This window comes from Haliotis rufescens, unplaced genomic scaffold, assembly GCF_023055435.1.
Source record: "Haliotis rufescens isolate VD_foot unplaced genomic scaffold, xgHalRufe1.0.p SCAF_9, whole genome shotgun sequence".
Classification (NCBI taxonomy): domain Eukaryota; kingdom Metazoa; phylum Mollusca; class Gastropoda; order Lepetellida; family Haliotidae; genus Haliotis; species Haliotis rufescens.
Window position 1 is genome coordinate 35,422,625 of NW_025964383.1, and position 13,009 is coordinate 35,435,633.

The following is a 13,009-nucleotide window of genomic DNA, read 5'->3' on the forward strand; positions in this document are numbered from 1 at the left end:
AAAATTTGGCAAAAGCAGGCAACTGAACACACTTGCATAATGATTTGAATCAGAACAGTCAAATTCATTTAATTAGCTGAAGCACTTTCACATCATCCAAAATTCTTATCTTATAGTACTTATAAAAAGAACTGTATCTACTCTGACAAAGTAGACAATTCATAGATAACGTCTTTATTGTACAAGTATAGCGACGATTAGGTATAGCTCCTTGTGAGAACAGTATATGGATCTATAGCGAAACGTGTATTAAAGAAATTGTTATCTATAAATCTTGTCTGCTTTGACATCCGTCAACTTCTAAGAAATGCCTTTCAAACAATGTATTTTCTCGTGGTGATCTCAGCTCGTGCATTTTAACCACAGTGAGTACAATACATAACTACCCGAAGATGGGAAGAGTTAATTCACCGACAAACTACATGTTCCCTTATTGTGGCCAAAGTCCTTAACTATGATAATACTTTAAATTTTAATAATAATAATAATAATAATAATAATAATAATAATAATAATAATAATAATAATAATAATAATAATAAAACAATAATAATAAAAAAATAAAAATAAATTGTTTGGTTGCTAGGCAATGTGAGGAATTCTGTCTCTAGGTGCGAATGGTTAGTCTAGCCTATCTCTTAATGTATCTATAATAATATTCTATAGAATATCATGCTCAATATATCTGTCGTGATGACCTACGAATGTTATTTTACGCCGAATTAAGCAATTTTCCTGGGGGTGATTATGTTTCTAGGTTTGTCAGCACCAAAGAGTGGTAAAAGTACCGTTAAAACCTGCATAACTTCGGGCTCTCCTTCCGTGATATACCTGAAATACTGTTCAAAGGAACGCTAAAGGTAACTCACTCACTTCAGGTAGGGTTTAATGTGATATATTCATATTATCTCCCCAAGGCTTATACGACCTTAATGGATACCTAAATAAAATGTCTCCACAAAAAAATGTAGTTTTTATGACATCGATACTTAATTGAAGTTTTTATTATTTCATTTCTGTTCAATTGTCTCTAGCTTAACGAGATATGTATCTCATCTGTTGATATTCACAGATACAATATTATTCTTATTCTTATTAATACTGGACCATGGTACCTAAACACGACATTCTACCAGTTTGGAATTTTTTTTATTCTGATTTGAAGTTTTGAAGGGACACTAACCACCTATGGTCGAAACAGCTAATTTGAAAGCCGCGTCGCCGCGGAAACTGATATTTTAAGAAATGTACGTCTTTCTCGATCATTGGTTACAGGATGTCCTAAGTACAATATTCAAAGTAAGTGTGACAATAAATTTTGGCCTGAAAACACAATAGAAACCGACATGGGGATTGTATTTCAAGTTTTTGGCGAGGTGAGGTGAAATGCGTTTTAACGCCGCGTTCAAGATTGTTGCATTTATACCAGGTGTGTGTACCTGGCTGCGTGCGTGCGAGTGAGGCGATCAGTCTTTGTTAAATAGTTTTACTGCAGTTTAGCTGTGCCTGCCATATATGCGAATAAAGAAAAATGATGTGAAAAAACCCAATGTTTTAGCAAATACAGAGCCAAACTTTATTTTAAAGGCAATAACCATCGTTTCGTTAATTTAGATCCCCAACCACTCCAAACATTGCCCTCAACTAATGCCGCTTCACGTAATATCTTCTCTGACACCAAAGCGTTAGCATTCAGTTTTGTCATTGCATGCCGATAAACATAGTATGACTTGTTTGAATGCAGCTATGTTACTTGTGGGTTTAACTTCCTTAAATTCAATATTTGAAACCTAAAGCTTCTTCATTTTTATCCATCCATCCATCCATCTACCTTAACACTACAGAATACAGCAAGAATATTGCTTTAATTACGGCATAAAACAACATACAACCAAAATATACGGATATCATAACTCCAGGCTTAAAAGGTCTTCCCGATGGTCAAAACAATAATCATGATGCTGTTAAATCTTGGTTAAATAAAAGATCGACGTTACCCATCCACGAACAGTAATAACGATTTGCATACCTTAAACGTGTTGAAAATATTGCTAAAAATAATGCATTGTGTTGAATGCACAAAGGTAGGTGTCACCATGTAGAATTTCCTCACCGTCATTATTGAGGGTTCAAGCAGATGATAAGAGATAAAAGTATTACAAAACGTCGCTTTTGCAACTTCCAAGAGTGCAGTTCAGTTGATGGAATGAGCCATTTTATTCCAACAATGACTGTTACTTGTCATGTGTTGCACGTGCATTGACTAAGCTACTGGTTGCGTTCAGGTGTGGGTTTTGGGTCGCTTTTTCAATCACCTTCAATCTCGCACTTTTCATTGTTTTTAAGACCGCTTCCGTGGTCTAGTGGTAGAGCGTCCGCCCGGAGAGCGGAAGGTCCGGGGTTCGATCCCCGGCCGCGTCATACCAAAAGACGTTGAAAAGTACTTGTTGTTACCCTGTCTGGCGCTCGGCATTAAGGGGCTAAAACAAGGACTGGTCGGCTCGGAGTCAGTATACTGTGTCTGAGTGGGGTATTCATGTTAAACTGCGGCATGGTATCTCAGTGAGCTAGCACTATAAATCGGCATTAGGCTGGACAAGTACAAGCAGCCACACACACACACACGTGCATGCACGTCACTATATAAGTGCAATAATCTTGGACGCGACGTTAAACCCAATTTCACCTCACCTCATTGCTTTTAACAGTCGTCCATTTTTTCAAGTTTTATTATATTGCATTCATTCAGTTTTACCTAGGCATTAACATGTCCATCATCTGTTAATCACATTGTCAACATACTCAGACATACCCACGCTTGTTGGTGTACAGTAAACTACGGTTATAACGAACACGCTTATAACGAACTGACGGATATAACGAACTTACTTTTTAGTCCCGACTATTTGCTGTAGTTATGCTGTATATGCTTATAACGAACTACGGTTATAAAGAACTAAAATTAGTAGTCCCTATGAGTTCGTTATAACCGTAGTTTACTGTATGTTCATGTATAACACCCTACATACCTTGGTGACCCTTTAATAATGACGCTGAGTATTAACGACCAAGGGTAACTTATTAGTTTTCTGTTGATGGAAACGTATTAAAACTTAACTCATCATGGCACACCACACACCTGCAGCTGTCAGCCTGGACTCGGATCCGGGACCTACGCTGAATTAGACTTCTGATTGTGACAGTTCTTCATATTGTAGGAGATGCTCCCAATCAGATATATTCATGGTGACATTTAACGATAATAAACTCTTCCATAATCGTTTATGTCTGAGTGACATCATCTGTATTCCAGTATTTGTCATCAGAATAATTAATAATGCCAACTCAATCAACTCAATAATGGCTTCGCGTGTTGACCTTATTTGGCAGACGGGAACACAAATATTCTTGTACAAAACGCTGTTATAGTTATGTCATTGTTTTTTTTATGCTTTCACTGTTTGAAGTGTATTTGCGGTTTTGCTAGAGTGAGTGAGTGAGGGTTTCCTGACCCCATCGTAACCATGACAATTAACAAACAAGACTGAAACTTGGCGAGTCTTCTGAAGTATACACATACGTGGAGTGAATGAGTGATAATGATTTTACGCCGCTTTTAGCAATATTCCAGCACTATTACGGCGGGGGACACCAGAAACGGTTTTCACACGTTGTATCCCCATGAGGGGAATCGAGACCGGGTCTTCGGCGTGACGAGCGACCGCTTTAACCACTAGGCTACCCCACCTTACCAAGTATTGCTACCCCATTTTTTGTTGTTGTTTAACGCCGCACTCAGCAATATTCCACCTACATGGCGGCGGTCTGTAATCTAGTGATTAACATCATGAGCATCAATCTACGCAACTGGGATACGAAGACATGAATTAACCAAGTCTGACCACCCGATCCAGTTAGTCGCATCTTACGACGAGCATTGTCGCCTCTTACGGCAAGCATGGGTTGCTGAAGATCTATTCTACCCCGGATCTTCCAGGTATTGCGAGTCAAAAGTGATGATGTCTTGATAGGTATCCTTCGTTTGTTCTTGTTAAACATCAAACATCAGTCATCAATCGTAGGACTATACTACGGCCAACGTCCGTCCGTACCCCGTGAATACATACCGCCGCTGCGCGCTGTAATAGTGGAATGTGTCTATAATTCAGTCAGCTTATGCAATGAGGCTGTGTTTAACTCGAGGAAATTAAACGGGCCTGCTTCGTGCTTGAACTTTGTGTAAAAACACTATCATTGCCAGATATTGAAACTGGAGTTGACATTGCACGAGAAATTCTGTGCGATGTAATCTGAGCGCTCATTGGTCAGAGTGCTCGCTGGTCTCTCTCCCGCTTGTACCAGGCCGTGGCTGGCAATTGATTGGTTGGTTAAAAATAGCAACAACACCGCACAGCGGACGTAGGTATTCACAAGTGATGGAGGATCAGGGTGTAGACAAGCCCAGGAAGGAATGACGATGTGTCATGGTGGCCTGGAAATATTCGTGTCTTGACCAGGCTAACCAGTGATTGATATTGCAACGTTCCCGGCAGCCGAACTACGTTGGCAAGCAATGAACAGTCACCGAGCCTGACCATCCGATCTTATCGGTCTATACAGCAAAACATAGGGGTCGTATTGTTACCTGAATCTCAACAGGGTTATGCCTGAAGCAAGTCAGGCGGTTTCCTAACTCCATCGATCGCGTCATACCAATAGACGTTGAAAGATGGTACTTGTTGTAACCCTGCCTGGCTCTCGGCATTAAGGGGCTAAAACAAGGACTGGTGTCTCAGTTGGCTACACTTTAAAATCGGACAAGTACAAGCAGCACACACACACACACACAAACACACACACACACACACACACACACACACACACACACACACACACACACACACACAAAAACAAAAACAAAACAACAAAAAAAACAAAAAAAAAACAACCAAAACAAAACAAACACAAACACACACACAAACAAACAAACACGTCGCTATTTAAGTGCAATAATCTTGAACGCGACGATAAACCCCATTTCACCTCTCCTCACATCTTGCCGCATTATTATACTATCCCAAATGCTTCAGCGAAGAAAACACAGTTTTTCGCCTTAACTCCACCTTTTCCTGAGTAAAATTAAATGTTAAACACGGGAATCTATGTTTTCATGTTTATATGCATCTTGTTTTTATGCAAATTTGTGTGTAGGCTGTGTTGTGTGTCTCATATGCCATATGGCCTGACATACTTTTAATGAATATAATTTTGTTTCTGTACTTGCCATTCAGAACGTTTGACACTGTAATACCATCCTTTCCCTCTACTTCTATTATGCGCTACGATAGAAATGTCTTTAGGCCCTTGTCGTCGTTCATTAACATGCCTGTTATTTGACCACTTGCCCCCGACGTACATGTTTTGTCCACTGGTCAGTATCTGTACCACAGCAATGAACTGGTCAATCACTCGGCATGCAGTGGCCACAGTCGGTGCACGCGCTTAGTGAGACATCGTTTACCGTTGCACGCTATGTCATCGTTTGTGTCGGTTTGAAAATGAAAACCGATATATATTCTCTCTGTTTTCAGCACTTGTATGTATGCATGTATGGTGTTTAACGCCGCAGACAGCAATATTCTGGCTCTTATACGGCGGTCTGCTTATAATCCAGTCTGGACCAGCATTCCAGTGATTGGTATCATGAACATCGATCCACGCAATTGGGATATGATGACATGCATCAACAAAGTCAGAGTCTGACCACCCGATCCCGTTAGTCGCCTCTTACGCAAAGCATAGTCGCCTCTTACGACAGGCATGGGTTGTTGAAGACCAATTCTAAATCGAACCTTTATGGGTTTTATAGCTCTTAGTTCGGAGATACGCTTACACACAAATCCATGGATAAGATTCTTTATATATTTACAAGATTTTTATCTTTTTCAATATTGCAGTGTTGTGGTGTTTCTCTCGGGTTATTTCAGGGTGCACGGGTGATCAAGTCGTCTTTTTGCTATGCAGAGTTGCCTCCCTTAGGCGTGCCGGGAACGTATGATCGTAGGTTCGAATCCCGGTTCGCCCTTTTTGTGTTTCTTGGTTTGTCAGCACCATAACCGTGTTCGTAGGTTTCACCAAAAAGGCATAACATCTTATACCTGCATCACTTCGGATACTGGGCTAGAACAATGATCAAAGCGGCATTAAACCAACTCACTCACTCACTCAAACAAGAAGCTAACACGTCCTGATATATTGAATACTGATCAAAGCGGAGTCAAAGCCAACTCACTCACTCACTCATATTTCGGACCATTAAAACCATACATATGGTCACGTGGGATTTTGCGTGGCCAAAATAGCTGCAGTGTACAGTAAACTACGGTTATAACGAACACGCTTATAACGAACTGACGGATATAACGAACCTACTTTTTTGGCCCCTACTATTTGCTGTTGTTATACTGTATATATGCTTACAACGAACTACGGTTATAACGAACTAAAATTAGTAGTCCCTTTGAGTTCGTTATAACCGTACTTTACAGTAATTGTGTTTTCTTGGCAAATTCTTAGCTTAGACCTACCTCATAGTGTAGCATCTGCTTGATTATTTATGTGCGAAAATATAGGGAATCTCACCCTATTATCTTTCTGTGTCAAATATATCAACACGAGTCAAACAAGGTTTGAAACTCCGAGGCTTCCTGAAGGCATTTCTGGTGGTGTCCGTGCCAGGATCCGTTGCTAGTGGGTTCGAATCTGAAATATTTCCATTGCCTTTCCACTCCATGCTCGTGCTGACACGTATTAAATTACCCAACATATTACTGAAATTTGCCTTATTATCTGATAAAAGTATTTAAAAGACAAGAAACTATCTGTACAATCATTAAAGGCCTAACTTGTTTCCACATCTAAATACTTTATGAATGAAATACGGTGTTATAGAAAAACCAAAATGCAATGTTATCACAAATTGGGGGCGTGATGTGAAAAAACAATGCAATACAAGAATGCTCTGATAACGTTTCGCTTGAATATTGCATGTACTGTAGCGTAGATGTCAGTTATACATTTGTGCAACTGTAAAACTGCCGCGCTGGAATAACAGCACATTTCACCTAAAGCCTGGCCACCTGCGAATTCCCTTATGTCTTTGGCGTCTTGCCAAGACTAATACCTCAATGTTGAGGTATCATGCTTGTATCTGTTTTCCGATAGGCTCATCCGATTAGGATCACTTCACAATCGAGACGCCAATTACGTGACATTGGGGACCCGTATTTCTGTAAAAGAAAGATATAATTGGTAGCGGGGGATGGTGCTTATGTCGTGTCTTCTTACAACATGTACATTGGTGAGTGAGTGAGTTGGGTTTAACGCCGCTTTTAACAGTATTCCAGTTTATCACGGCGTGTCGGCTTAATGTGGGAGGAAAGCCCGAAGTGATGTAGGTCTCAGACGTTTACCACTTTGGTGAAACCCACGAGCACGGGTATGGTGCTGACAAACCTAGAAACATAATCGGGCCGAACCGGGATTCGAACCCACAATCATAGGTTTCTGGCGTGCCCAAGGGACGCCACTCTGCACAGCGAATTCCGGCGCCTTGGACCGCGGGGCCACCCGTGCCCCCATATGTTCATTAACAGGGAATGCCCTTATGTGAGTGTGTGAGTTTGTTTGTTGCTTTCTAAATTCATGTCAGAGAAAAAATACGTTTTACAGAGGAAAAAGAATTATATATTTTTATAAAATATTCTGCCAAAATCCAAAGCTCCGTAAAACCATTCTCACTCACTCACTTTGAATGGCTCTGTAATCATACTCTGTTGAATACATCATGCTGAATCAAAAACCTGTTTTTACTCCGGAGTAAGCAGTATTCGTGTGCGTGCGTGCGTGAGCGCGTGCGTGCGTGCGTGCGAGGGGCATAGTGTTTGGTTATGCGCCATAATGTCTATGCTTGTGGGATTCGCGTTGTTAACGCCTAGGACCTACAACACTTAAGCTTACCCTCCCACATCAAGCTGACACGCCGTGACATTACTGAAATACTGTTCAAAGCGGCGTTTAACAAAATTCACGCATTCACGTAGCCGAAGACAACTGTCGGCGATCACACGCCAGTGTTTCGCCACATCAGCCATTCACTCCTTCACATGGATTAAATGGATAAATGGATGCCGGGGTGTTTGCATTGTCTGAGGGCTCCTCGATTAGAGGGGAAATCAGTCCGGTAAAACAACAGTGATAGCTTTTAAAGGTCAACTGACAATGCCAGACGGACAAGGTGTCCATTTGTTCTGTTTCTGAGCACGTTAGAATTACCCCGATTCCATTGCCAATATGAAATCACCCACAGACTTTCCAGTTGATACAACTACCCGTGTATGTGCTTGCCTTTCTTTTATATACTATAATGACATATTGCATATTCTTTAACATTTGTTTGTTTGTTTGTTTTGTTTAACGCCGCGCTCAGCATAATTCTTGTTATATGACGGTAGTCTGTAAATAATCGAGTCTAGACCAGTCAATCCAGTGATTGGCATCATGAACACCGATCTTCGCAACTGGAATACGATGACATGCTTCACCAAAGTCAGTAAGTCTGACCACCCGATCCCGTTGGTCGCCTCTTACGACAAGCATAGTCGCCTCTTACGACAAGCATAGTCGCCTCGAACGACAAGTATGGGTTGCTGAAGACCATTCTACCCCGGATCTTCATGGGTTTATTCTTTAACAATAAAAGGGCACGCTATATATATATTCTCTATATTTTGCTGAAAAATGACAGACATTTATTATATATATTTTTAATCAAAGAGTGGAAGGCGTATTTTTGCATCATCTGCCCACTGATGTGATTCGTATGAAGCATGGCTGGTTGAACTTGGACTATGACGTATTTCATCGAGTCAAGAAACTAGGGTATAATACATAGGATGATTTGATTCGTCTCCTGTCAGTTTGTGGCCATTCGTGACCAACTCGTGTTATTCCGGGACAAGCCGAACAGCGACTCGTGCCCCTCTCGTGGCCATTTTTCGCAACTGGATTCCGTCTAAGCGCAAACGGGCATGGTTAAAAGTATTGTCAACTCGTTGCGTTATAATTCACGCATATTTCCCCATGTCATGAATATTCCATATGCTGTTTACAACACATCGGGACTTACGGTATTTATACAGTATGATTGAACACCTTAAACTGTTTCTAGGGAATATGTAGATAATCTCACCCGGGTGTCTTCTGATATCAAATATATCAACGAGTATCTTAAGTGTAAAAAGTACTGCTGCCAGTTTCAGTAGCATTGCCATTAGTGATGTCATTTAATTGTGACGTCATGGTAACAGTGACGTCACAATGGTCTGCAAAGCATTGTGGTGCAATTTCATAGCAGCGATATCTAAATTTAGATATCGCTGGATCTCACCCAATCTCTCCTGTGGGAGCCAGTTTTGATAAATTTAGATGCAAGACATATGTAAAATCAAATAAAATTCCCGAGGGACTCTTTGACCGAAGAGCTTGAAGTCATACGCGCATTCTGATTGGTTTGTCGTATTTTCGCACATTACATTCATCGATAGGGGGACGAGTCTTCTCGCAGGTTACAGAAAGGGGCGAGTGGTGGCGAATGGTTTTGGACAATACAGTGATGTGAGGCAGGGTGTTTTGTTGAGAGGCATGAGGGGTGAAACTCTAATAATTGATGTATTATATCCTCATATTACTGATATTCAAAATGTGCAGTTTGTTGAATAAAAGCGACAAAACTCTTTCCATAATCATTTGTAATCTCTTCTAAAAGAGTCCATTGTACGATTCCGACTATATCAGGAGCATTTGTTTATGAATCACTATTAAACCATCTTCCCGAGGCAAGAGCGTTAACTGACTATAAAAGTCCAGTTTCCACCCTTGCCGAACTAGGCTGGTATTATGGTATTTGGCTGGACTAACGAGTCTATGCATAGTCCAATCAAAATCGCGCACCGAAATCGAAATCCGGTTCGTAAACTGTCGTGCAGATTTCGGTCGATTGCAGGATTTGCAAAGCATGTGCACCGCCAACTCGTTGTCAGCAGATATTTTCCAAATCTTATCTTGTTTTTAATCAAGGTGCTCACGTTATTTGATGCATTTCGCGATGTAAGACCCGTTTTATCACAATATAGATCTTGATTATCGATCAGATCGTCCTGACTGGGCGCCAATATTTTGTGTGAAGCAAACGCAAGTGATACGAGAGGTGGAATCTGATTGGTCCATAGGAGAGGCTTAGAAGGGACATAACTGGTAATAGCCACTTGTGGCGCTACGATCGAGCCCAGGAATTTCAGCCAAGTTCGGCAAGGGTGGAAACTGGACTTTTAAAGTCAGTTAACTCTCTTGCCTCGGGAAGATGCTATTAAACAGATGTCGCGAAAATGTGAGCGTATCCTGCCTCACAGGTTGCACATCACAAACACATGCAAAGGCAAGTCAATGTTCATAAAAAAACCCGGAAACATATACAATTCAAAGTAGGGAATTGCATCAGACATAATTTCTGTCACTGATGCGTCAAATTTGGATAAGTTCACCATTAAACCTTTTAAGTTGCCTTACAGAAGCCTTGAATTTTTTAACCCCGATCAAACAAGGGCATTGAAGAAATGACTGATTTTAATAAAAACATAAAAGAAAAGGATGACCTGAAACAACTAACAAACATCGGCAAACTGTCGCCCTTTCCATATCGCCGATTAACATTTGATAACAGCCACTACCAACTGCTGAACAAAAGGGTAGTTAAAGTCGATTATTGTTCCCATTTAGAGGAGAGCGTCCCTGAGCTGCGGCCAGACATGGACGAAGTAATACTTAGAAGACTTGGAGGGATAATGCAGGCTCTGAACTTTGACCAAAATAAGAATCAAATGCTTTGATCACAGAATGGATTATTTGCCTTTCTGACATTCCAGTCGGTAACTTAATTTCACTCCGAAGCTGCTTTTTCCCTGACTATTTTGAGATTTTGTCCGCGGAATCTGGAATTGATCCTTTTTTGATTGATAGGATGGGAGTAACCACCACGACCACAGCGGAGAAGCGTGAACTTAACCCGCCTCTCGTCACCTTGTTCTTAACGAGTGCAGCATCACCATTACCGAGTGCACAGTGCATACTGCTTGATATTTGTTAATTAAACTAGAAACAGTGCTTCCCTTTGAATTACAAAATTCTCTTTCTGTTGGCTTTATTCAGTTCATGTGGATCACCAATAGATAATTTGCAGATTGGGAATGTTACAGTTGCTGAATCATTTCTCGCTGATCGAGTAACGCAAAATACTTTAGTTAATTAGCTGTTGTTATTCCTTATCCAAAGAACAGAAAACAGACAAAAAATACGTATCGTTTGAGGAGTGTTTAGGACTGGTAAAGTTGTCTAATTAAGAGGCCAGTGGGGTTTTGTTGTTCCTTGTTACAATCGTTAGGCCTTTGATTATATTTGAAGTGTGTGATTTGGCCCGATAAGAGTTCAAAAAATTTTATTTAGAAATTTAACCAATAATTGATATATGTGCAAACGTACGTCTTTATTTTTTACTTTTTAGGACAGGTATGTTTAAAATTTAGATGGTTTTTATTTAACTGTCTAATAGAAGAGGAACAGTGCGGGCGAATACGCAATATGCTCTTTTAGTACCAATTCACGCTTTACTGTTGAGTAAAATAGGACAAACATTCACCTTAGTAACAGTTTTACGTGAAAGTATAGTTAATAGTATACTCTTCAAAAAGAAAGAAACGCAAAACGGATATTTTTGGCCATAAACGCAAAATTAGCGGACCAAGAGGTGCAAACTGAAGAGGTTTAATGTGTTATAGCGTAAGTGACAAATTTCCCCGATCAAAATGATCACAACAAGAACATGCAAACCGTTAGTCGGGAAACACGTACGGTTCGGAAAAGGGCCATTAACAAAAGGGCCATGGAGCTGCACGTACTGCACCTGCAGCAGCACTATGAACGGTATTAAAGTGCAGGGTATTTGATTGCCTGGCATCTGCGTCAATCGAGCAGTGACAGTCCAACAACATGCCAAGATTAACAGAAGTGCAAAGAAACAACGTCATATGCCGCTTGCAGACAGGGGAATCCCGATCAGCTGTAGCGAAGGTTTTCAATGTGACTCCCAGCACCATCACAATGCTATTGAATCGGTTTCAACAGCATGGGTCAACATGTGATCGGCCAAGGTCGGGACATCCGACTGCGCCACCTTCGTGAAAGGACGACCACAGCCACCTCAACCGCATCCCAAATACCGTACAGAATCTCCGACCAGGCCGTACGAAACCGTTTATGGGCAGCAGGTCTACGAGCAAGACGTCCTATCCGACGCGTCATACTGAGTCGACAACATCGTCAACAACGACTGCATTGGTGTCGTCAACACAGGGTATGGCCTCAACTGCGATGGAGAGATGTCTGGTTCAGCGACGAATTAGGATTTCTTCTCCGTCGAGGTGATGGAAGAGCACGGGTTTACAGACGTCGGGGAGAAACTGCGCACAGGAAGTGGACAAGTTTGGTGGGGGTAGCGTTATGATGTGGGCGGCTATCTCTCATCATGGCAGGACAGGTTTGGTCCCATATACAGGGCAATCTTACAGCATAACGATACATCAACGAAATTCTCCTACCACACGTCCTCCCAATTGTAGCCAACGGTGTATTCCAGCAGGACAACACTCGACCGCATACGGCACGGATCACAAGAGCCTGTCTACACAACAACAACGTTGATGTTCTCCCCTGGCCCTCCAGATCCCCGGATTTGAACCCCATAGAGCACCTGTAGGATAAATTGGATAGACGTCAACCACAACTCCAGACGGTGCAGCGGTTGGCTTTTGCGTTGCAGGCTGAGTGGGCTGCCATTCCCCAGGATGTGATTCGCATACTCGTCTCTACCATGGGCAGGAGATGTCAGGCCGCTATC

General features: G+C 41.4%; 1 protein-coding gene across 1 annotated transcript in view; it reads left to right on the forward strand.

The window, feature by feature from the left end:
• Positions 1 to 13,009, forward strand: part of LOC124147813 (calmodulin-like protein 7) — a 102,853-nt gene that overhangs the window by 553 nt on the left and 89,291 nt on the right. The window lies entirely within an intron of this gene.